Raw genomic sequence first — 24,541 nt, forward strand, 5'->3', positions numbered from 1 at the left:
GCTGGATCTAAAAGCTACTGTATCGCCGAGTCGTGTCGCCAGTACACTAAAGCTTAAAGGATTTGTACGCATTACCATTTATTACTAAAGTATGGCCATATATTAGAACCACATACTTGAGTGGTAAATATTGTTGCAGCCACTTTACTAATTAGCCACTTCATTTAATTAATAGAGAGGTGCGGCAAACAAAGGAAGAAGCGGAAATTAATGACAATGTAACTAGGTGGCTGACTGCTGTGTTTACCAACAATATTTTACCAAACTATCGATGCAAAACATCTCGAATCGTACGCTACAACCAAAACAACAAAAACGGACTTGAATGCACCAACTAAACATTAAAACAAACAAAGAATTATAAGCCACAATAAGTAAGATAAACAATGTATCCTTTACATATTTCAAAATATTAACCCGAAGCCCTCTTAAAAGGACACGAGAGGACAAAGTTCGATAATGCCATAACGTCCTCCGTCTTTTGAACATTCGACTTTCTACAAAGCCTATAATCTCTGAGACGGGTCGAGTTTGGGGGGCATTGCACCTGCACCAGCCGGGGGCGAGGGGGTGCCACCACCTGCCGCTACGGTGTAAACATTCAGACACATTTTAATATTAAACTGGATTGCCATCGTACGGCTTCTATATTAATTGCAGGTCGTCTGACATTGGGAGGTCGAGTTTAAAAGGAATGATTTAGGTTTCGTATTTAATTTGGACAGATTATAAGATTATTGGATTAATGGCTTACATTAGTCTAGTGTGAAGGTTAGACGGAGCAGATTTTTTATTGAATGCCTGTACATAAAGAGGAGCTTGTATTGGTACACTGATTTTATTGATAGGTACGTTATAGAAACTCTCTGTCTCAATAGTCCCAAGTATGAAACATGTGTCCTTTACTAATGTAGACTTTCCTATTCTGTCAACAATGGAGACAGATCAATAAAGTGTAGCCCCTTACTATACAGACTATACTGCAACTTCACTTCAAACATTAACAGTGCCATTAACACCGGCATTTTGCAGTTCGTCGCCTTTAGAATGCGCATTGCTGGGGTTTTTCCTTTTTCCATTAGCAAATTGTCAGTTTCACTGTGTACTTAGATGTTCAGTTCAATCAAAGCAAAACATGTTGTTATGTTAAATACCTTTCTTCGAAGACTCAGTAAAAAAATATTGTAATACAATTAGACTGCAGTCGCGCCGCAGCGTCGCGCGCCAATTTTCCGGTCTAACGCCGAACCGGTCCGATCAGGGGACCCTTCTTGTACGCGAGCTATTTCTTATTGTGCTTTTAATATTCAATCTGATTAAATCTTTATTTAAGTGATGGCGCGTGGCTTTGGCAACGTGAATATTTTTAATCTTATTTGAGATGGTCTCTAAAGGCTTATGGTTCCCTTCAGCTCATAATGTTTATCAGTAAGGTACGATGTACGCGCGGTAACGTACTAAGTTTTAGGTGACTTTGGACTTTTGTCTGAACCATAATTGGGATCCATCACCACCCGAATAAAGCAATTCAATTGTTGAAAGCATCCAACGCCCATTTTCTGGTCTGATGATAAAAGTTTAAATAAAACAACACTACACGCATTTTAAACATCAATTTAGGGAGTTACTGCTGAACCGTGTCTAACTTTTCGAAAAACAGCTATATTTTGCGATTACAAGTCTTAATCTTCGTGTGTCTATTGTGTTTTTGGGTGAAATACCTAAAGATTTTATAGAAACGATAGCATCTTCTGCACTCCATCTCTCGACTAGTAATTAGTGATGTTCAATAGCAATCGTGCGACAATCACAACCATCTAATACAATTAGGTCGGTGTCTTGTCGCCGGCGTCATGTCGTCGCGCGCCAATTTTCCGGTCTATCGCCAAACCGGTCCGGTAGGGCGCGCCCTTGTCGATCTTCGGAAGGTGCGATATCTTATTGTAGGACTTTTTATTAGAATTTTTTACTACAGTCAGTTGTGAACTGGTCAGGTGAACGCTGAATATTTTTTCTTTTGAATAGAGAAACGTGATAGCAGTTTTTACGTGGTATCGATCTATCGGAGCTGTTGGAAACCATTTTTTGCTTCGTACAAACAAATCGTTATCAAAGAGGACAATCGTTTCTTTCATTTGGACGTATTTCTTCGAATACGGGGAATCCCTGTGAGTGGTTGACATTCATAATCTTTGCGGATGTACACTTGCTGTAGGAAGATGTTAGCATACACTTTCATTACATAGTATTGCAAAACATTCAGTCTATCCTAAACGGTTACATACACGTCAAGACGATCAGACAATGAAACAGCGTAATAAACATTTACTTACACAACAATTGCAGCAAGCCACGGCATTTAGATAAATCAACGTTGTTTACAAAATAGATAAATCATCAATATTCTGATGGAATAGATGTCATTACAATCAATTAAAGGGAATACTGATTAGTATACAGATCTGAATCTGATCAAATGTTAATGTGGATTGCGGTTCGCTGAGTTTAACTGATGACTTTGTCTAGATTCATTTGATCTTAAACTATGTGTAGTGGTTACGTAGACAAGTATGGCATCAACGAACGATAAAAAAAACACAATCGAATAATTCCATACTTTATTTACTTTAGGAAGTATTATTACTCTTCGAGGAACAAAAGATAAAATATTACTAATTGTTTGTAGGACAAATAAGGAAAATAGCTTATTTCGCTGCTTAGCCCGATACGATCCATCACGATTTGCACCACTTGGCCGATCAAACACGACACGTCAGAACGTATGACCTCATGTCAAAGAACCTATTGTCATAAGTTGAGATATGAAGTTGAAAAACATGACCATAATGTGTGTATTGTATGTAAGATATGGCGAGGCCGTAAAAAGGTTACTAGCGTTGAACAAAAACTGACCACTATTCTTTGTAACGGACGGCCACTTGATGGTCAGGTCCCTATGAGCAAATACATGCATAGATTTATCATTAACTTACATAGTTCTTCAAATACGTAACTGACGTTATTAATTCTTTACATAGTATTTTAAAATCAATTCTCTAAATTCTACGTCAACGGCGCGCTAATTCCTATAAATCCATCGTCATTGCGACCTAAATTAACAACATTTTGCCCGCAAAAACGCCACAAAGTAAAACAAACAGTTGATTCGGTGAACAACCGGAGGATTCTCATAAAATCTACGTAAAAAAAAAGATACCGAAATGCGTCACACACATCGTACGAGAAACTAAGCAACTATTTGAGTCACTGGAACCCAGAGGCTGTTGAGTGTTGCAAGAAAGAGCTTGTTAATTATGACTTAGTCATCGAACTAGTTAATGAATCAAGATCCGATATAGAAAACCACTTGAAAACAGCAGATATTGTTCGTAAACAACAGTCCCGCCTTTGTGGAAGCGTCATAGCAAACTTGTTCAACCAGAGTTATTAATGAAGTAAAACTGTAATACCAATTCTACAAAGATAAGTTAACTATTTTACTAATCAATTTTAGTAAGGAAGGCCTAGTAAGGAAGAACCTTACAGAATTTCTATCGATGATATAAAACAATGGTATGGACCTTTCTGCGGGTTTAAAAACCAGTCACTGACTGAACAACTTAAAATTGAAATTGACACACGATGTAACAGGGAAAATCCGAATGAATTCAATTACTTTCTCTTGCAGTATAAAGGAATGAGTAATCAAACATTTTCCAGAATGTTCTCAACTTAGCCAAAGTTGGTCCTGCTTGATTTTGGGGTACGAAAGTATTTTCAAGAAAGCCTTCCAATTAAAACACTTTGTGGCTTCTCACTACAGCAAATCACAATTACGGCATGATGGAGATTCATTAGAAGTCGACATGACCTCATTACCATACATAAATAACGAGTACGAACAAAAACCGTCCCTTCGTAAGTAAACCTTCAAGCAAGATGAAATGATTCACTTAACAATTATCCATGTATCATTGGGGTCAAGCATCCATCTCGAATCTTGAGTCATCGCAGGTACGAAGCCTTTCCCCGGTGAGCCAACATGCGAAATATTTACGTTACGTGCTTACTGTTCATATGGAAATATCTGATAAGCGGAAGGAATCTTTATGGCCCAGATTAAAATGGCAACATTGGAATGAGCTGTCAGATGAAATAACATCTATAACTTTATTTAATCTACAAGATTAACTCGAAACGGTTTCTGATTTCCATACCGTAACGGAATAGTTCCAAGTTCGCAAATTAAATCAGGCTCGTATCCGTATCGATCGTATTAATACTCTCATTGTTTTCACTGTAAGAATATTTATAGAAGTGCTAACGTATAAAGTACTACCAGGATCGGGCATCGGCACCTAAAGAATGAATTCGCCCTAACGGCCGCAGAGACGGACTGAACAAGTGAACATACAATCATTCACTGGAAAGTCAGTTATTATTATTTTCGCTTAAAATGGTCATGCTCATTTGAATTTGTGAACCGCTTCGGCGAATTTTGTAAACTTAAACATGCAGCGTGAGTCACCGGGGTATTCTTCACTTCCTCTGTTACTAAGCTCCAAAAATATAGATTCTTGACAATATAGGCAGGCGAGGATAAAAACCTTGATGTTTTACTTAACTCTGAATCATTTTACACAATGATACTACGTATTTTAACAATGAAAACTTGAGTATTGTCCCGAGAACTTAAACTAAACTCAGAAATACCAGAGCAGTGACAAGTCCAATAATGTAGTCTCGTTTAACATACAGGTAAAATTAAATTGAAAACTATAATTACGTACAAGTAAGTCATCGTTTCTCGAAAATATTGTCACCAAACTAGGCAATAACTTACTCATTGACCTGAATACATTAATTCTGTATAAAAACAATTACGCAAGTAAGGTTTTGTACGTGTAAGCGTATTTTTATGCCAAATACTTAATTTTATCGGCCCCGCATATAATCGTTGAATTATATTGGAACGTGTTCAATTGACGCATGAAGAATTTTTAGCAAATCATTTAAAATGTCTTTCTGCAGCCATTTTAGTTTTACCAATTTGCAATGTTCATTTATTTTCTTGGACCAATTTTAACATGAAAACCACTTAACATCATTTGTCAAGGAGTTTAATTTGATCTGTACGACATGCTGGATAATCCCTCATTGTCAGCGAGTTCCTTTATCCATATGATTCTCATGTGAAAAACAACACAAACCCTAAGTCACGCAATTAACCAGTCCTCTCAAATTGGTACCACGTGGCAAGTTGTAAAATCAGCTTTGTTTTGACGTTTGCTCCGCTGTGCGTTGACCGCGCAGCATTGTTCGAACGGTAACGACCGCCCAAACGCCACCAGGGTTGCCAACAACAATTAAATTCGAATTTACACGAGACAAGCGTAATACCCTCAAAATGTTTAAGGTTATGTCACTATTTTTACCAAGCTGATTGCTGTAATTGGAATCGTTTGTGGCGGAGTAAGTTATAAATAAGGAAAAAATACTGATAATTGACAAAAAGACCTGCCAAAGAATCATTACGTTTTGCATGTAATGTCAACAAGTAGAAGCACACGTACCTACATGTGTGATTCAAATGTATTCTCATCCTCATTTCTTTTTTCAATTCTTTAATATCTTCAATTGTAGTGTTTCCCTGTAACCATTTTCATACCCACATCGAGGCAACCCTACATCATTGCAATCATCATCTGCAACAGCGTTCATTGCCTCTCTGTTTGTTGTTATAAACTCAACAATTCCCATTAACACGTTACAATACAATAAACCTTATATTTGGAGCTACTAAGAACTTGAAGAAACCTCGGTATTGACGATTGAGGTGTTAATTGACCAAAGCTTTAGGAAAGGTACAGAAGCCGTCTGATGAGCAATAAGGCAACAGAAGTGATGATTTTAACAGCTGTTCATATGAGCTGAGTGTTAATTGACTGTGATCTTAACTGACCCTACTATTAACTTAGAACAATAGCTTTTTCTGAACTGATTTTTCTAGAGGGAGAAGATTGGAATATAATCTATTTTCTGGTTCTAAAAACCACTTAAAATTCAGCACGTCCTAACTACTCAAGTGAGGTACAAATAATTAAAGTATGATTCGCAACAGTACAATTTTCGCACGTCAATTTGTGGGCCCCCAAATCCGTACATAAACGGAAACTATTCAAACACAGAGCCCAATGATTCACCGGCCATGTGTTACTGTCTAGTTTTATTAGATTGTTGTGTAAAAACTTGCCGAGCGACCGTTAAAATGAGTCACCAGCTAGAGCTAAATATGTCGCCAACTGCGCTCAGCACCAAAGGTACCAAAGGTCACAGCAAGTTGCCATAACTTAATAAAACTGTAAACGCTTATTTGGATGATTGGGTAATCGAATTGGATATTAAAATGTTAACGATTACCAGTTATCTTATAAGTAAACTAGGATAGTTTCTGATGGGAATGAAGAAATTGCGATGTTTATGATTATTAAATCGTACCGTAATAGTAAATCTGCGTAAGACATGAATGTAGGCATTTTACTCAAGCAGATGAACAAATCTGAGCGAGCGAGTTGGAAACAAGAAGCTTCGCTAAACCATAGCACAAAATCAAGAATTATATTCCTATCGATTTCTTCTTATACAAAACTCCGTCTTAGTCCTGATTCCAAATGCAGGCGCCACCACGGAAGTATTGAATACCAGAATGGATCTAATTAAATAGCCCTCGTCTATTAACACTGAAAGTTCTGCAGGAGGGATCCTTAAAAGCTTAGCTCTAGACAGTTGGCAGTCAGCCAGTCGCAACTTGTCGAATAAATAGATATGGCTCCGTCTCCTGAATGTCCAGACATAGTTAGGACTGATATGTCGGCTTAGTCAGCTTCGACGCTAAGGAATATGGCAGGAATTACGATATATTTGTCATAAATGTCACTTTGATTACTTCAAGTTAGTGGAAATTGCTATTGCGAAATAGTAAAGATCGTCTTGACTAAGTTATATGATTGGCCATTACTGTAAAGTAACGTGATGTGGTATCTGTCATTCAAAATTATAGAAGGTTGAACAAACCTGTATGCATTTTCATTTTTTTATGATATCATCAACAATTTTGTTGCATATAAGGAAATTTTAAGATTTTTCTGTATACAAATACATACCTAGCGAACCTGCTTTACCTGTTAGATTACTTACCTTGTTATTATAGAGTTTCAATAAAACAAAAACAGCTAACGTAATTAACCCATATGTGCCCGATTCGCAGAAATCTGACATCTTTTTCCGGGACACTGAGTAAAGCTTAAAATTCAGCAACTGGTTTGTAGCTCGTGATTTCCGTTCATATTTGGACTATAACCTAAATTGGAAATGGTAGTCCATAAACACCATATTTTCTATATGTAATTTATTTGGTTCTCCCAAACAATTAGGATGATCAACCAGACAAACAGACTCTCCAACTTAATTATATTTAGGTTAGGTAAGCTTGGTGTTCTCACGGAGAGCTAATGTGTTCACTTACATGACAATAGCTTGTCACGCGTGTTTGCCTGACGAAGTTGAAGTAATTACTTTACTTTTTACACACGAGGAACGAAACATTACGACTGCATGAGGTAATCGTGATAAGAAGCGAGATAACTTTCTCCGAACGTGTACCGAGTTTAACGAGTTATAGGTTTATGTACATTGAAACGATTTTAAATGCATTTTTGAAATAGACTGATAATGGTCTTTAACTCCAGATGTTTGTCGTCCAAGTACTCTAATTCCGATCTAATTAAGATGGAATGTTTCCGATTTGATCAGGTTAACCAAACCTTAAGTTCGAGATTCGATTTTTTACGAGAGATTTTTGTCTAATTATGGCTAACATAGCTCAATACGATGTAAAACTCTTCAAAAAAGCTAACACAGAAGCTACCAAAGAGAGTAATAGACAAGAAATAATGTGTATCATTACAATCGAAGTATTGGCCAATGATCATAAGTCAGAAGCTACAAGACAATACGACTCCGTGACCCCAATCCTTGCGGCTGCGGCGCGGTTAAAAAGTAATTATTACCATTGTAGCCACGACACGTACTGCAAACAATTCGTGTTATTATGTCAAAATCGAACTGCTACATAAATGCTCAATGCATACAGGTTATGGTTGTGAAATGGTAACGTTACGTTTTGATCTCAGAGAGATAAAGTCTAGATAGATAGATAGTTTTAGTTAAAAATTCGTTATACTGCTAAAAAGTTGCATGTACAACAAGATGGCATTAAATGGGACTAAGGAACTTGTAATCAGTTTTGTTTTTGTATCATTGTTAAGAATTGGAAACACCCGAGGTCCAATTTCGCTTTCATCATTATCAGACAATCACACCAAAAATAAAATAGGTAAAAGATAATTTCAACTTTGAGTAATTAAACACCAAGACTTAGGTATTTCAATGCACTACGTACGCAAATTAATCTTTAAAAAATTCTAGAAATATACACAAATATTGAACAAAACTTCGATAAAGCGAAATCTTATCAAGGGATTGTGTACTCTAAGTAACTGATATTTTGCACCTGAATAGAATAACGCGCAGTTATATTTACGTTGTTATTATACTCTAATAAAATGCACTAATTAATTAGAGAGTGGTTCCATGCATTGATATCTTATTATCGTTAGATAAGAGCTACAATGTCAAGATTCTTAGTTTATCTAGTCCAGTAAGATAAGATTGGTCTCCTCTTGAGATTTCCAAGAGTTCTAATGAAGCACTTGAAAGAGGAACAAATATTTAACTTATAAGGTGACACTGTTGAGTAAACTTTCATTATGACATTATGTAATCAGGACTTCTCATCAATCGCTAGTGATCTGGTTCAGTAAGATAAATACCCTTTCTTGATTAAGGTTAACAGATAAACATCGATTTGTAAACCAAAACATATCCTACAAGAATACTGTGACTGTATGATAGTAAGGTTGTTAGGTTGAATGCACCAAAATCCATTTTCTTTCTTGGTTATGACAAAGTTCATCGCACATCAACTTCTTTAATCCTAGACCCGGAACTTGAAGCTAAGCCATAAAAATCAATGAACAATATATAATGGAATTATGTACAAAAAGTATACAATTATGCTGTTATTCTAATGTGGGGCGTACACAATGACATTCGCACATTTCAGCACGGACATTGAACCGGCGCCTGAGCATGTTACAACCCGGTGGGTGGGCTGCCTGTACAAAAATTTAATTATAAGAATTTGTCCAACTGTTTATGGTATTTGATTTTAGGTGATGCATTCCGGGAGAATCCAATAACCGAATTCAATAAAAAAATCTCGAGTTTATGAAAAAAATCTATTAAACGGGTGCTCAATGTGGAATACCTCACATTATTTTCCTTCGTCCTATGTAAATCACCAAAATATTAATATGGATTGAGTATTGGATTTCAGTTTCAATTGAATTTACCTTTACAAAACAGTTCGTTGTCTACCTAATGGCAGAAACGTAGAGATGTTAACAGATATTCAAATAAATGTGCAATAATCGTTTGAATCAAATCGAGTAATTAAACTTTTATATTAGAAACTTTAGTATAAGTCTCTAGAAGATTATTGTAATATAATAGACCTTTTAATTTCAATGTTTGAGGAACATTATGGTCTAAATCTACGACTTGTTATCATTATGTAACCGGTATTCCGTTTTATAGCATTTTAATGGTCACCATAACATAATAGCTGCATTTCTGGTTCAACTAGATGTTCGAATGTTATTTTAAAACTTATACATATTCGAGTATGTTTTATATAAAAAATCTTTTAATAGACATATTCGTTATATTTTAAAATCATAACAACGCGTAAAGAAGCATCAATTAACTTTGACCCTGGTTCTTTGAAGATTTGTTTGCAGTCTTGTCCTTGTCCCTGTATTACAATTAAAATGTTTTTTTTTTTTTTGAGGGTGGAAAGTCATCCAATAACTCCATCCATCCGCCTTGGGCGACGCAAGAGGGAGTGTCAGACTCTTACTGACTGAAACCCCGATAAACCCGCTAGGTAGCCCTCGTACCCTAGAGGAAGTTCTATCAATTATCGTGTTAAACAAACAAACAAACTCATCGATTATACACAATATCAACGTAAATTCGCACAAGCGACATAATTAGTCGAAATAATTAAGTTTATCCGCCACAAGTCAATAATAACGCGTCCAATTAACATGTTCTGCACAATTAATATTACTATGTTGTTATTCAATTAGGCGCCGATAACAATGTGTCTGTCACTGACCTTTTAACGGTCACAGTCATTATTCTTAAATGTTGTATTAATACCTTTAATAATACTGTTTTATAATCGCGCAATCAGGGCAACGAAACGTCGAAAAAAGCTTCAACAAAATATAAGAGCTTCTAAGAAATCAACGTCTAATGGAGCATATAATCATCGTTCAGTTCAAATACTGACCGTTATAAAAACAACCGTATCCAAACAAATTAATTACAATCGAAATCCATGTTACAGCAACTAAAACGAAAAAGAATCTTACTAAAAAGTTTTTATTACCAATTTATTCGGAAATAACTAAAACAATAGATACAACATTTGAATTTGGCGAATCGTTATTGTTGACGACACATCCGGTAACGAAGCTGCCATATTGTCGTTGGTACCATTCAAAATTCGAAGAGGTGCGTGCGCGTGCACCGGCCTTCGACCGCTGAGGACGCGGAGGAGTGCGCAGGGAGCGGAAAAATAAGGTTGCCACTACAGACAGAAATATTTATGACTATAACTTAGTGAAATATTCAGAAACAAATTATGACAAGAATACACGATTTATTAAAGAGAAATAAGTTATAAAATGTCTTTCACTTCTTAAGAACGACCTTGAAGTAAGCTTCAGAATATCATGACGATGAATTTAAAACAAGTTGAAAATACTCCGACACTAATCAATAGATCACGCATACCTGCCTACAATATTCACAACAACGTAGCAGCCCTAATATCAAGACACGAACTGGTTAAAAAAAGTTGAAACAACCACAGTCAAACGTTAAGTGATGTCCTTGACGCACCTTGTTACATTTCCAGTTAGATCACCACCAAAAACGTGTTTAATCCTTATCGCTTTGTTTTTGGGTTCAAAATCCTGTGGATTCAAGATTATGATTCGGTAAGCCAGGACATTAGAATTCAGAATGGGTGGGTACTTGAAGTATGATAGTTATTGGGCTAGCACAGCTGTGTCCAAACAATTCATCATGGCGCTCGCAGTGAATTAAGTAATCCAAGTAGTTGACCATATGGTCGCAAGCCAAGATGTTGTAGATCTTATTTTTCCACGGCAAGTACATTAGATAAGTACAAATAAGTATGAGATCAGATGTTTACTAGGAATTGTGTGGCATAATGTAAAAACTTGCGAGAACCTGCGATCGATTGTGGAGATACATTAATGAAGCTTACTAAGCTAAGCTTACGAATAGTTACGTTATACAATTTGTGTTGAAAACAAATGTTAGATAATATTGTTGATTAAAATACTGTAAAGAAGTATGGACAAAAAAGACTAGCCTCCAATCCCTCATAGATATCGAAAACGAATCCGACAGAACATTGTAAACAGAAGAAATCAACCATAAAGCTACAATAAAGCCTCGGAGTCGGAACCTATGACCACAAAAAGTATAAACAAAGAAAGTTCAGGGTAGACGGAGAAAAGAGAACAAAAATAAAATAAAACGCCACACTACAGTGGACCCCGACTCGTTCGGCGAGTGACGACAATGACCGGCGACCACGTAACGGAACGACCATTATGAGATACTCAATTAACTGAGAATGGAAGGATTTACTTAGTTTTCTTCACGCTTTAAAAAGTTTAGAAATAGCCAAAACACAAGAAGAGGTAACAGCAATATTTACTTCCAAAAACTTGTTTTAAAAACAGCTGGATTTGACGGCCGATAATGATGATGTTGATGATAGACCAATTAGGAATTATGGAATTTGAATTACACAGTTTAAGAGAACCAGTTAATAGATGATCATCCAGAAACTCAATGCTTAATGACCTTGATCGAAAGACGTCAAACTTGCTGGGCTTGTAGAAGAAGATCAAGAAGATTAAAAGAAAGTTAACAAATTGAAGATATGGCATTAGACTTGGTTAGACATGTGACGCATTACCTAATCTTCTCGCAATTGAACACTTGGTAGCAGTTATGCAACAGAGATGGACTACTGTACACATTACTATCAATGAAGAATGGCAATAACTGTATTGTCTCCCGTGAACTTCACACAATGACCTTTGTTTTACATACTTCTGTCAACTACTTAATGTGTGTCATGTTCTAAGTCATTGATCAATGTCTTTACAACAGAAGTATTTGATACAGACAAAAGAACTATCCAAAATCAGGACGTATAATTTATACATCTCAAAAAAAATCCCAATACCGCCGTCTGGTTCGAACCCGCGACCCATAAACAAAATGCCACTGGCAACGGTATCGATACCGGTTTGTCGATCGCTCGCCTCGACATATTATATCGATCTTATAGGGAAAGAGTATTGAGATGAGAGAGGGGGGAAATTGTTGCCTGTTCCTTACGAGATTGATATAAACACGTCTCTAGAATCTGTAAACACTTCTGCTAGAGATCGAATCTAACATGGAATTTCAGATTACACTAAAGCATACTAACGAACTATAATATACCATCAAACCTTCATTTCATACTTGCTGCTTCTGTGAAGAAAAATCTCAACGGCAACTTACCTGTAAAGAAAAGAAAAATAATGAAACTTATGTTACTCAAAACTTATTTAATTTAGCTTTAGCCCGCGGCTCCATTCACTTTAATGTTCAATGCTCAGCTACCGCATATTATTACACCACAACTGAACGGAGCCAGATTTGAACTCACGACCTTTTTGATAGGTACTTAACACCTACCAGATAGTTTATTATCGCTTTTGATATTAATTTCAAGTTGCTGCAGAACTGCAGAACAAGTTAAGAAATGGTTAAAGTAGCCCTGTTGGTTTTGTCAAAGGGCTTTACGTCTATTAGTCGAGATGTTTAGCATCTGAACTTAATCATCAGTGAGAGTTATAACATTGTGATTTGCTTGTACTGTAAAGACCTACATAGACTGTAGGTTTTTACACTAATTTTAAGAAACCTACATGGTATACATATGTGATGAACTGTCACATCTTTCTGACTCAGTAGCACTAAGTGAATAGCACAATAATGAAATACATTTGGAATCATAACAGCATCAAACAATTTACCTCTCAGAAAAGAACCTCACGGGACATGCCATAGAGTTACCATGTAAGTATTAGATTAAAAGAGAGAGTATAAGTGCAAGTATTGGCGCAATAAGGATGTATAGCACGTCCGACACAATGCTGGGAATCAATGAGCGACCGGTAACATGATGTCACCTCCACACAATAGATATTAACAATAGGAAGAATAGTGACACCTGTGAATATTGTGCTATAATAATGTTTAACATATTATATTCAGGAATCCAAAGAACGTACAATGAACATGGAAACCGAACAATGAAGGAAAGCATGTTCGCAATAGGCCAAACACAACATCAAAATATTTTAACAGTTTGCAGTTTGAACCTTCGCATTCTCTATCCTATAATCTCTTGTTAACATTATTCACTTTCCAAAAATGGTAATGTGTAGTAAAGCAACAGGACGAATGACTTCGTTGAAGGTCATATCAAGTCACACATACATAGTAACAGCCCATATGTTTTTAACTTCCCTCTTAGGCCCTTGAAACGATCAGTCAGTCGCTTCTGTTGTTCCGATGACGTACAAAGCTTCCAAGTAACGTTGATTCACGATACTATATCGATTTGCAAATTGACGGACGCCACTTACTATTCTTGGCCTGCATCGATTGCATTAAATTATTACGATTCCTTGTTCCCTTCTATTTCATCAACAAATTAATTCTAACTAGATTAATGTTTTATTATATCGGATAAATTAAAGATCGGCTCTTCTCACTATTACTTTAGTTTAAAAGTAATATAACTAAAATAAATAACCATAGAAAGATTCAATGATTCAAGCGATAAAGTTACCATGACTGATTAAAGCAATCTGTTCTCGCAGCGCTGTTAATAACAAATAAGGCTTGGACCTTCACAAGGACGTTTACATAATTCAATAAAAATTGATGCAAAACGCTATCGCATTGCTGATTAAAAAAGGTTGGCAACAACTACAGCTTACTATAAAATATACACCAACTGTAGTAATTTAACGAGTCGTAAAAGGATCAAAAACCGGAATGTCATACCGTCAGAAAGTTAATTAGCCCTTAGTTCTCTCGCACGAGGCATTCTGGTACCGTTACGGTGGTATTACACCACGGAGTGGTTACATCGCGCCCTGTCCTGTCTGACCAGATGGCATTAACGGCGACCCACTTCTTGAAGGTCCTATACCGGCCTGACTTATGCCATGTAAGGCATTACATGGTTACGCAAGCCACTGATTCTGCGAGAAACTCTCGTATTGTTCATATTTTATTATATACAATTAAATGTTAAAAACTTTACCATATTTGGAAAGTAAGTTTCATTTGATTAAAACATAAATCTCGTCGTAAAATTCAAATATGGTAAAAAAGCATAAAGGGCGAGAACTGTCTAGATTGCTATCAGTAACGCAATGATCATAATTTTGAGGCTTTATGTGCAGTGTCCTTTACAGTACAGTAAGACTATACCACCACAAAGTTGAAACCGTAGCCAAAAAATGCAAAACTTAGGCATTAATCGTCTTTAGTAGCAGAGAATGCCACAACACGATTTCAAGCGAGGTATCAATATCAAGCTGGGAACCAACAAAAAATGGCGCTTTGCTTTCAATGCGATCGTTGATTGCGCTCCAAAGCCGTTTACAGTTAATCAATGCACCATGTGTAATGACCAGCCGTGGTCGGCACACGGCATGGCATATGGCGGCTAAAACATGGCCATATAAGGTCTCACATATGGACGACATGGTTTGTTCGACGAATCCAGCGGTACATGCGTTTGTGACAACTTTTACGGACATGATGAATGGACGTGTCAAAGTTACGAATATTGAAGTCAATGAGGCTGATGTCGATTGTAATGTAACGCTTTCGAAACTGTTTCGGACAACGCTCAAATTGATGTATTACAGCGTTGTAAACAGCTTATCGTAGGATGGAAATGGTAAAGGAAAAGAAACTATTGATGTAAGCATGGCCCGGAATATAACTGTAGCGAAAACCTGGCAAGGTTTAAGATGATTTCAACGAAACAAACTAACGAATTGACCCTAATCTCCCAGCCAAGGGCGATTCATGACTATGCATCGTGAACTTTGACCGAAGTAACACTCTGTATCGTGAACATTTAGTTGTATTCAGAGCATAAGGGCAAAGCACGGAACACAATCATTGTGTCTCAAGTTGTCTAGTTTGCACGATTTTTGTACAGTGCTACACAAATTGTTTACAATTTCTAGTAACGTTCGAATAGCTTTGATTGATCAAAATTACGGTACGGATCAATTTAGACGATTAGTTTGACTGCAGAACATGGTACAGTAATCAAATAACAATTTAGAAGCAAATATAAACACTGATATTTATAGAGATTGTAATAACAACCTCATATAGTTAATAGACTGTCAGATCCCTCATGGAAAGCAATAAAGAGTTTAATTAACAGATGTCCTGAACAAAGACAAGAGCTGATTATGCTGAAGTACTATTAGGTATGTGCTAGGGAGATTTTCAACCTTATTGTAGTGTAGGTATTTTGTTACGGTTGGCAAGTCGAGATAGTAGGAACATGTGCTTTGCTTGTACCTCCCGCGTTGGTGTACAATCAGTTTGGTAAGTATACAGTTGCGATTATTGTAGGAATTTCATGTTTAAGTCTAAAAGCATTAGAGAGACAAAGGTAACATAAAAAACATTGTTCGAGTCTGAAGTTTTACTCTGATTCGTTTCACACATTTTCCTTGGTAACCAATTAGCTACTAACTAGTGCAATACTATCACTAAAAATGGCTGTAGCCTCAACAAATAACCTTTAATGTAAAGCCAGTGAATAAAAATAATCAACATTTTTATGCTAACGAAGTAACTACTTAAACCCAATTTGATTAGAGAACTGACACAAGGTAAAATGGTCTGAATTCTTTAAATTACAGAATAACGCCTTAACTGTGTCGGTATTGACAGGTACATTTTTATTCCACAAAACAAAAAAAAATGCGTACATTTCCGATATTAAAAGGAAATTATACAACTTTTAAACTTTCGACTAGATATCAGTCAGAATCAATTAAAATTACATATCGCCTTGAATAAATTATTAAAATGAATAATTTACAGTTGAGGCAGTAAGTCTTTTTAAATGACCCGATAAATATCTACCTAGGTAATGTTCGATGAGTGACCCAATTTCACCATGGTTTATGGTAAAAATTGGGTTATATACACCCAATATAGGCATATAGATTTGAATGTCCTCGGGAAAAAAATTATGACGAATACAAGAAAACAATATTTAGTATTTGATATTATGTAGGTAAGAAACAACGGAAACATGAATTGAACAGTAAAAAAGTATAGGAACAAAGAAACGCAATTATCTTGACAAGCAGCAACAATATTTGCAAAGGCTTTAGTGAATACCGTTCCCCAAGGCTCGAGGCGGCTAACGTGAACGTCTAGCTTTTACGACGCACCGTCTAGTCTAGACACCCAACACAACAAATTAATAATACGTAGTAAAAGTTATAGTAAGGCGTTAACTCTACTTTGAAGTAGAGAGTAGAGAGGAGGATCTCAGATTGTATTGTAACAACAAAACATTTGATTTTTGTACTGAACTGAATTAGTTTGCTTTCAGAGGCCAACGGAATAAACAGCAAGTCATAAAGGAATACAAAACAACTAAAAACAATATCTGTTCAAAATATTTACTTCTCAAACAAACACACAAAACGTGAATGTAGATTTAACCTCGGTCATTCAATGAACTAGAAACAATGATGATCTAATTTAACATTAATAACGTAAACACTGACTTTATTGCAGCTTCCGACACAAACACGAGGTGCTATATTGAAATATTTTATAATAACTATGTTAATCATTATTAAATATGTCATAAATTATAAATTAAATATCTAGTCCAGTCATATAATAATAAAACATGTGAAACATAGGTTGTGTTTTTGAAACATAATGTCGTGTTCACCAAGGCGGTATACTGGGTCCAATTTATTTTAACGAATTGATAATTGCACATTATAATATTGTTAACATCTAATAATATCTGCTATTTAATATGTAAGTGTTAAGGTTTGAGCCTTTGATTACTAAACGTACTTAAAATTTCAACCAGGTCTTAAAGAAAATTGCGTACTATTTCAATCGGTCACGACAATATGCATTCCATACACTTTAGATAACATACCAACGTGACTGAACCAAAAATAAATGTTCTAACTATAGCAACTAGATATGGTAGAATTTATTCCTCTAGTGTAACAAGGAGTTTCATTCATAGTCAATTATTCCATATTAATTTTGCACGCACGTGTGGCCTGATCGTGGATCACGACTATCAGAAGGTCGCAGATGGTACAAGAATGGGTGAATTGAATAGATTTACATTAAAAAATATACGACCTTCTATTGCATCCCATATTATCCCGCTGCTTACGATTGAAAGCTATCTTAACAATTTCTCTCTCAATCAAAACAGTTAATAATAGAAACTAGAACAAATCGACAAGATTTTAAAAATATTGAACAAAGCTTTTTCTTAGGATATTTTCAAATCCATTAACATCTCGTTTTGAAGCCAAACGCGCATAATCGTCTAAAATACAACCTTTATCATCATCATCGTTCATATTCCTGGCACGTTTCTCCAAAACAGAAAACGAATGATAAGTCATACGCTCGAACACAATATTAGAGCGAAGACCTTTCCAATGTTAAAACAACGATTGCATCATCTGTCTTTAAATAGACAGCCTGGACTGGACTATTAGAAACAGATAAATTCTATATGGGATGGACAGTTTTAGTAATATCATGAATCTTTCAAAAATATAAAACAATAAGAATATATCGTTTACAACGATAAATTTAATTAATTATTCCCTTTATTGCTCCTTTCCTTAGTATGTCATTAAATTAATTCCCTGGCTCGAATGAATTGCAAAGGACTCTCCCATTAAGCCTGAAGAATAAGTATACGCTTCACAATACAGATGGAATTGAAAAACCTAATCTTTATTCTAAGCAAATCCATATGGATTAGACTAATCGATAGACTGTGACCCTGGCTAGGTAAAATCTGACTAATTACGCCGTAATTATCTATCTAGTAACGGAACTTTAATTAAGACGAATAGAACTTGTAAAACCAACCTGTTTTTATTTATAGTTTCAAAATAACGTATTCAATATCCTAGTAATCTAAATATTTAAAGCTTCAAGCATTTAGAAATTATTGGATCTAAATAATTATATGGAGCAATATAAGCACCGTCTTAAGAATATTAAAGAAATAAAAATGTCTAGAAATAGCCAGTGATTCAATAATGGCAACCATAAAATTATCATTAAAAAACAAATTAGGTGTGGACAAGTCCATAAACAAACTTTTACCAAACCTAAAACTAAAAAAAATATATAAAGTTTGAAGATCTTATTTTGGGTTGCGGATAAATGGTCCATTGCGGTAGACCGTAACTGCAGTGCAGGATAGGACTATACATCAACATCCATAGCTAAGCTTTAGAGCGGCATACGGCAATGCAAAGCCGCAGGCAACATTTTTGCAACTGAACGAGCTGAATGCATTTGCGCAGATAAAATTTTTAGTGAGCGCAAGATAAAGAGAAATACGGTTCGCTTGTTAAAAGTTGTTTACTCGTGCTGATGCAAAACAGTCCATGGTCAGATCCGTCATTATTTGTCTGTTAGCAACATATGAAGTACATGCAGTATTTTGTTCTGTACAATGGCTTCTCAACAAGAAATCTTCCAAGTTGTTTAATTTGGTTAACGCTAATCACTTCAGACTACTCTACCCATCAAATTATTAAGTCCTGATCTAAAGATGCATGTAAGGCGATCTGCCGAATGACTGCAATAAAAAAAGTCCTTGCAATATCATTGGCAGACCATATTCCATCGGTGTTATATTTCAACACATTACCATGTAGTGCGCTTGCCAAAACAAATATACTTTTCTTCGTCAGACGTCAACCATAATGTTTTTGACGACCGCAAAATGGATCGGTGATTTTTATTGAGGTATTAAAATGACTTGTACGATGTAATACAAATGGGGAAGACACATCGACTCTGTGGGTTGAATACATGATGGGTCAGTTTGAGGCCGAGGCTCCTCCAAGGTTTACCACATAGAATTCTAAATGTTAAATGACGTATTTATTGCTTGGTTATAAGGAGAGACTACAAGTAATGACCAAGCTATGTCGCTTACTGGGAAATATTATTCAAATTGATTTCAAATACTCAGCATACATCACGGTGGACAACCACAATATTTTACCACTGCAGACCTTAAATCTGCGTTTCCGTGAAAACTTTTCACCCTTACAAATCGTATTTTATTTGGGTGGGAAGCCCCTACAAATTACATGCCATATGTCGGACATATCCTGTGCAAACAAGCCGTCGTCGTCTGAAAGTTTCATAACCCCGTCTGCACCTACCCTGCACCCTTTACAACCCCTGTCTACGAAGGGTTCGGCTCGTTCAGACTTTACTGCTGATTGGTTTTAAACTAGGGGTAGGGAAATTAATGGATGACTAAGTACTAAGTGATGGTAGTGCATTCAGAGGTGCGGCGATGAAAAGTCAGTTGCTAAAATAACAATTTTATAACTAGGTACTTCACATACCGTTTTACTTGTAAGGCAAATAATAATGAGAATGTAATGTTTGTTCTTTCTATATCATAATGTGTGCTTTAAGTAAGACGTTCGATAACTTATTTTGTTATTGTCATTCCTTAGCAACTCGTACCTATTTAAACAGTATGTAATTACGGTCGCATTGCGATGCTCTTACTCATCCTCTCAATAGTGCACTTATCTAAACAACAAGGTAATTGAAATGATACAACTGACGCATTTTACTAATTAGGTAGGCTACTTCGATTGTATTATAGTTGTTTCTAATAAATGTAATAAGCAGATTCCGATACATATTTTAGTTTTAGAAAGTAATTTCAGGAATTTCTTTAAATACAACAATTTTGCCTAATGGTGAAATCATAAGCCACAAATCTCATACTTAAACCATAGAGTAAAGGTAGACTGACTTGAAAACGAAAACCATAGTCTATTAGAAGACTCGTTATCTAATTGAAATGGAGTTAAGAATCCCAACTGGTTCTGGACTGGTTCTAAACGACATTAACCCTGACCATTTTATAACTAAAAAGAGAACCAGTTACAACAATATTGATTAGAAAATACACTTCATACGAGATTCTTGTGTTATCGGACTGATAGCTAGCGGATAAGACGGATAGCGTCGATTGTGACTCGGAACAGTAGACTGTGTATCGGCAATCTGCATGTTCTATTTTAGATGCCACATGCGGATTCTGGCGCTACTTGGGAGAGGCCAGGTCCAGCGATGAACCGCGATAGACTGGGACGATTGAATTATTGATATCACTTCTAAAATTATGCGTATTGGCGATCTACGTGATGGGTTTATAAATTGTGTAACCTGTTTCGGAACAAGAATAACTAAAGAGATTTTTATTGTGAACATTTAGATCATACGATTGTGGTTTAGGTACAATTAATGTTTCCAAAACAACAACATCCTTAAATATATCCCCTGTTAAAGTACTTAATTGGTTTTTTATCAACATTGCGATATGTGAAATCCAAAATCAGCTAAATTAATCATTGGATTGCATTTATCGGACAACCTTGCCGATTCTGGCTTATCAATGCAAAAAGTCATTTGAATTTTCTTATCATAAAATAATGTATTTTATACGTTGTAAATACTTTCATGCGACACCTTCAGTAAAATAATCTCCAAGAGGAGAAAAATAATATAGTTTTATCGAATGCCTGCCAGACCACTTCATATAAAATGCTAGACGCAACACAACAGCCAATGGTTTGGCCGCTAATGAAAAATGGTATTGGAGGGTGAGGGCGGGACGAAAACACTTAATGAAATATCTATGATAATAACCTTCCTGGTGAGTAATACCCTGTGGTCCTGAAAGCTTAGTTTAGCTTAGTTCGTGGCTTTACTGAAAATCCTCCACAAGTTTGTATAGTTTAACATAAGTCTTTAAGATCTCATCTCAAATCTTTTAGATCTCTGTCTCAGCCTATATTAATAAGATTACTTTGGTTCAAAATAATGGCGGTTAAATTACAACACACATTGGCTTCGTGATATTTGAATTTTGCTCAAAGTCATCAAATCACATTATCATTACAGCTATCGAGTGGGTCCGAGGTCGGTGACATAAGCATCTATTATTGAACTATGAATTACTTGGCGATTATTCTTCCGTTCTAGAGACAAGGGATTGCCAATTTTAATATTGCTGAAATTGGTGAATCTCTCCGCAATGCCGAAGGGAACCCCTTTGTTAAGTGAAATGAGGTTTCGATGGCAAAGAGCTGCGGTGCTGCCCTAAAGCTAAACTCGATTACTTACAGACGAGTTACCGTCCGTAAACGTGACTAACGATAGTTACCATTAAAGCAGTGAGCGGATATAAGCGTAATTTCAACCTTTAGACTTGGCAACATTTCGTAAACAGTAGGATCATTGATGTTTTTATTCTTGCCAACTTAAGACAATTTCTTTTATAAAAACGTGAGATTTATTTTGTTTTTCGGAAACGAAAACTTTGTTTTGTACTGTTAAATGAAAACAAAAATATACTACGCGTTTCCATACGCGGTTCGTCTGCATATTGTTAAGTTCTGACTGAGAACTACTAGTCCATTGAAATGTTACATGAGCTTTACATTTTTTAGAGGACGCAATTTTATTTTTTGATCATGTAGGGGGGGTCAATAGAAGCTTAACTTGAAGTTTGTGGGGTCGCCACCCTTGTCCCTCGGCCGCCATCTTGGAAAAAGGGATGGAAACACTTTTTTTGCTATATCTCGGAAACTATGCATCGTAATAAAATTTTTTAAATCATAATTTGTAGAAAATTATTTTGCCTACAAATATGTTTAATAACTTTTTGCCCTAAATTAACAATTAAAGAAGTTATAAGTAAAAAAGTGAATTTTTTTTAATAAAATAATCTCTTTTGCTCTATAACTTTTTTTACATTTTATAAATAAATGGCTTCAGACCAATCTTGTAGAATATTTTTCGAGAATTTTTTTTCCCTACAACTGTTTTCAATTTCATTCATCAGAAACTCAGTTACAGCGCTCCCAAGTTAACCGGGTTCGTCAAATTAGTCCAGTCAAATAAGCTTAAATTAGGTAAGAATCTCGGAATGCGAGATGACCAGCTGTAATTTTGTAAATACTTGTATATTGCCCCCTAAACCTTGTCTCAAAACCATGGTATATATGGTAGGGTGTAAGCAACTCTTAAAATTCAGGGTCAAAGGTCCCAAAAATCATTCTTTTGCGGTTTTTTGGAAATATCTCATTTCCTATGAGTTTTTGGTATTTGTATTCATTATCAATATTGTAGAATACAAAATTTTCTACAACTTTTGTCTAAATTTTTTTTTACATCATGAACCGTAGTCGAGTTGCACGGTCACTGCATCACATCAGACATTTTTTTTTTCAGCTAACCTACCCGTGATAGTTGGTTATGGATAGGACATTAAAAAAGACGTTATGGTTTCTAAAACCATTTTTCGTCTAATTCAATTGTTTGAAAGATAGACGCTTCCAAAGTGGAAAATTGACCGTGCGTTCTCCGCTCTAACTCGACAACGGTTCACCATGTAAAAAAAAAATTAGACATAAGTTGTAGAGAATTTTGTATTCTACAATATTGATAATGAATACAAATACCAAAAACCCATAGGAAATGAGATATTTCAACCTTTACCCTGAATTTTAAGAGTTGCTTACACCCTACCATATATACCGTGAGACAAGGTTTAGGGGTCAATATACAAGTATTTACAAAATTACAGCTGGTCATCTCGCATTCCGAGATTCTTACCTAATTTAAGCTTATTTGACTGGACTAATTTTTCTTTCTAATGAATGAAATTGAAAACAGTTGTAGGAAAAAAATTTCTCGAAAAATATTCTACAAGATTGGTCTGAAGTCATTTATTTATAAAATGTAAAAAAAAGTTATAGAGCAAAGGAGAAAATTTTATTAACGAAATTTCACTTTGTTAATTGTTAATTTAGGGCAAAAAGTTATTAAACATATTTGTAGGCAAAATCTACAAATTATATTTTATTACTACGCGTTTCCATACGCGGTTCGTCTGCATATTGTTAAGTTCTGACTGAGAACTACACATTTTTTAGCCTTTAATATAAATATTTATGCGAAAAGACAACAAAAAAAACACACAAGAGTGAAAAGGACAGTCAAGTTTGCCACAAGTACCAGGATGTTAGAACGTCGGTGGAGGTTCGTAACGTAGCGTACATATTCGCGTGGGCCGTCCCCCCCTCATCCCCCGCGCCCCCACCGGGTCAACGACATCCGCAGCCGTTTCGGCCGGCGGCGCGCCTCACCTTGACATTCATCTCGAGCACGACGCTTTAGCCAAACGTTTGAATTTACTCGAACAACTTTCAAACGCCGCTTTAGAATTAACCCTTCTAAGGTATTAGCCGCCCACTCAAATTGGCTGCGTTGCATTTCGGCTGCTCGCGAAGTCGCGACAATCTTCACGATCTTATGTTACCCTGGTACGCGACGCCCGTTCTAATGAAGAAATTGAAATTAAATCTTTATAGTTTGCAAGATAAAGAATGTTTTGTCACAGTAGTGCGATGTTTCCTATCGCCATTGTGGGGGCCGTGACTCATCTGTTAAATTGATAAGTAACGAACAAAGAGCTATGTAAAACAATCTGCATATAATAGAAATAATTTGTGCCTTGGAAAATCCTTCGGGGAATGCATAGGCCTGCTGGTAATGAATAATGACGTCATCACGTCACATACACACTCGAACTAACAAATCCTCTAATGTCTAATCCTATTCACAGAGGTCAACAGTCTTCAAACAAGAAAATATTTTCGCTTGTAAGTACTCGTGTGTACGTACACATACGTGTACCTCGTTATCCATGATAATTATAATGAAGTAGTATTCAGAAGAACTTTAATGTAGGTTTAATTGACAAAGAGTCGAACTGTTAAAGAAAGTAAGAAAATTGACGTCGTAAGGTTGAGATGACTTGAAACTGATTAAGCACCTGGCAGTCTTAGAGGTACATCAGAGCTTT

At 35.9% G+C, this 24,541-nt stretch overlaps 1 protein-coding gene and 1 long non-coding RNA gene across 2 annotated transcripts in view; both read right to left on the reverse strand.

The window, feature by feature from the left end:
- LOC126912499 (uncharacterized) overlaps positions 1-24,541 on the reverse strand; it is a 235,454-nt gene that overhangs the window by 170,884 nt on the left and 40,029 nt on the right. The window lies entirely within an intron of this gene.
- Positions 1-24,541, reverse strand: part of LOC118264677 (myosin heavy chain, non-muscle) — a 74,572-nt gene that overhangs the window by 44,234 nt on the left and 5,797 nt on the right. The window lies entirely within an intron of this gene.

Source organism: Spodoptera frugiperda, chromosome 26 (assembly GCF_023101765.2).
Source record: "Spodoptera frugiperda isolate SF20-4 chromosome 26, AGI-APGP_CSIRO_Sfru_2.0, whole genome shotgun sequence".
Lineage (NCBI taxonomy): Eukaryota > Metazoa > Arthropoda > Insecta > Lepidoptera > Noctuidae > Spodoptera > Spodoptera frugiperda.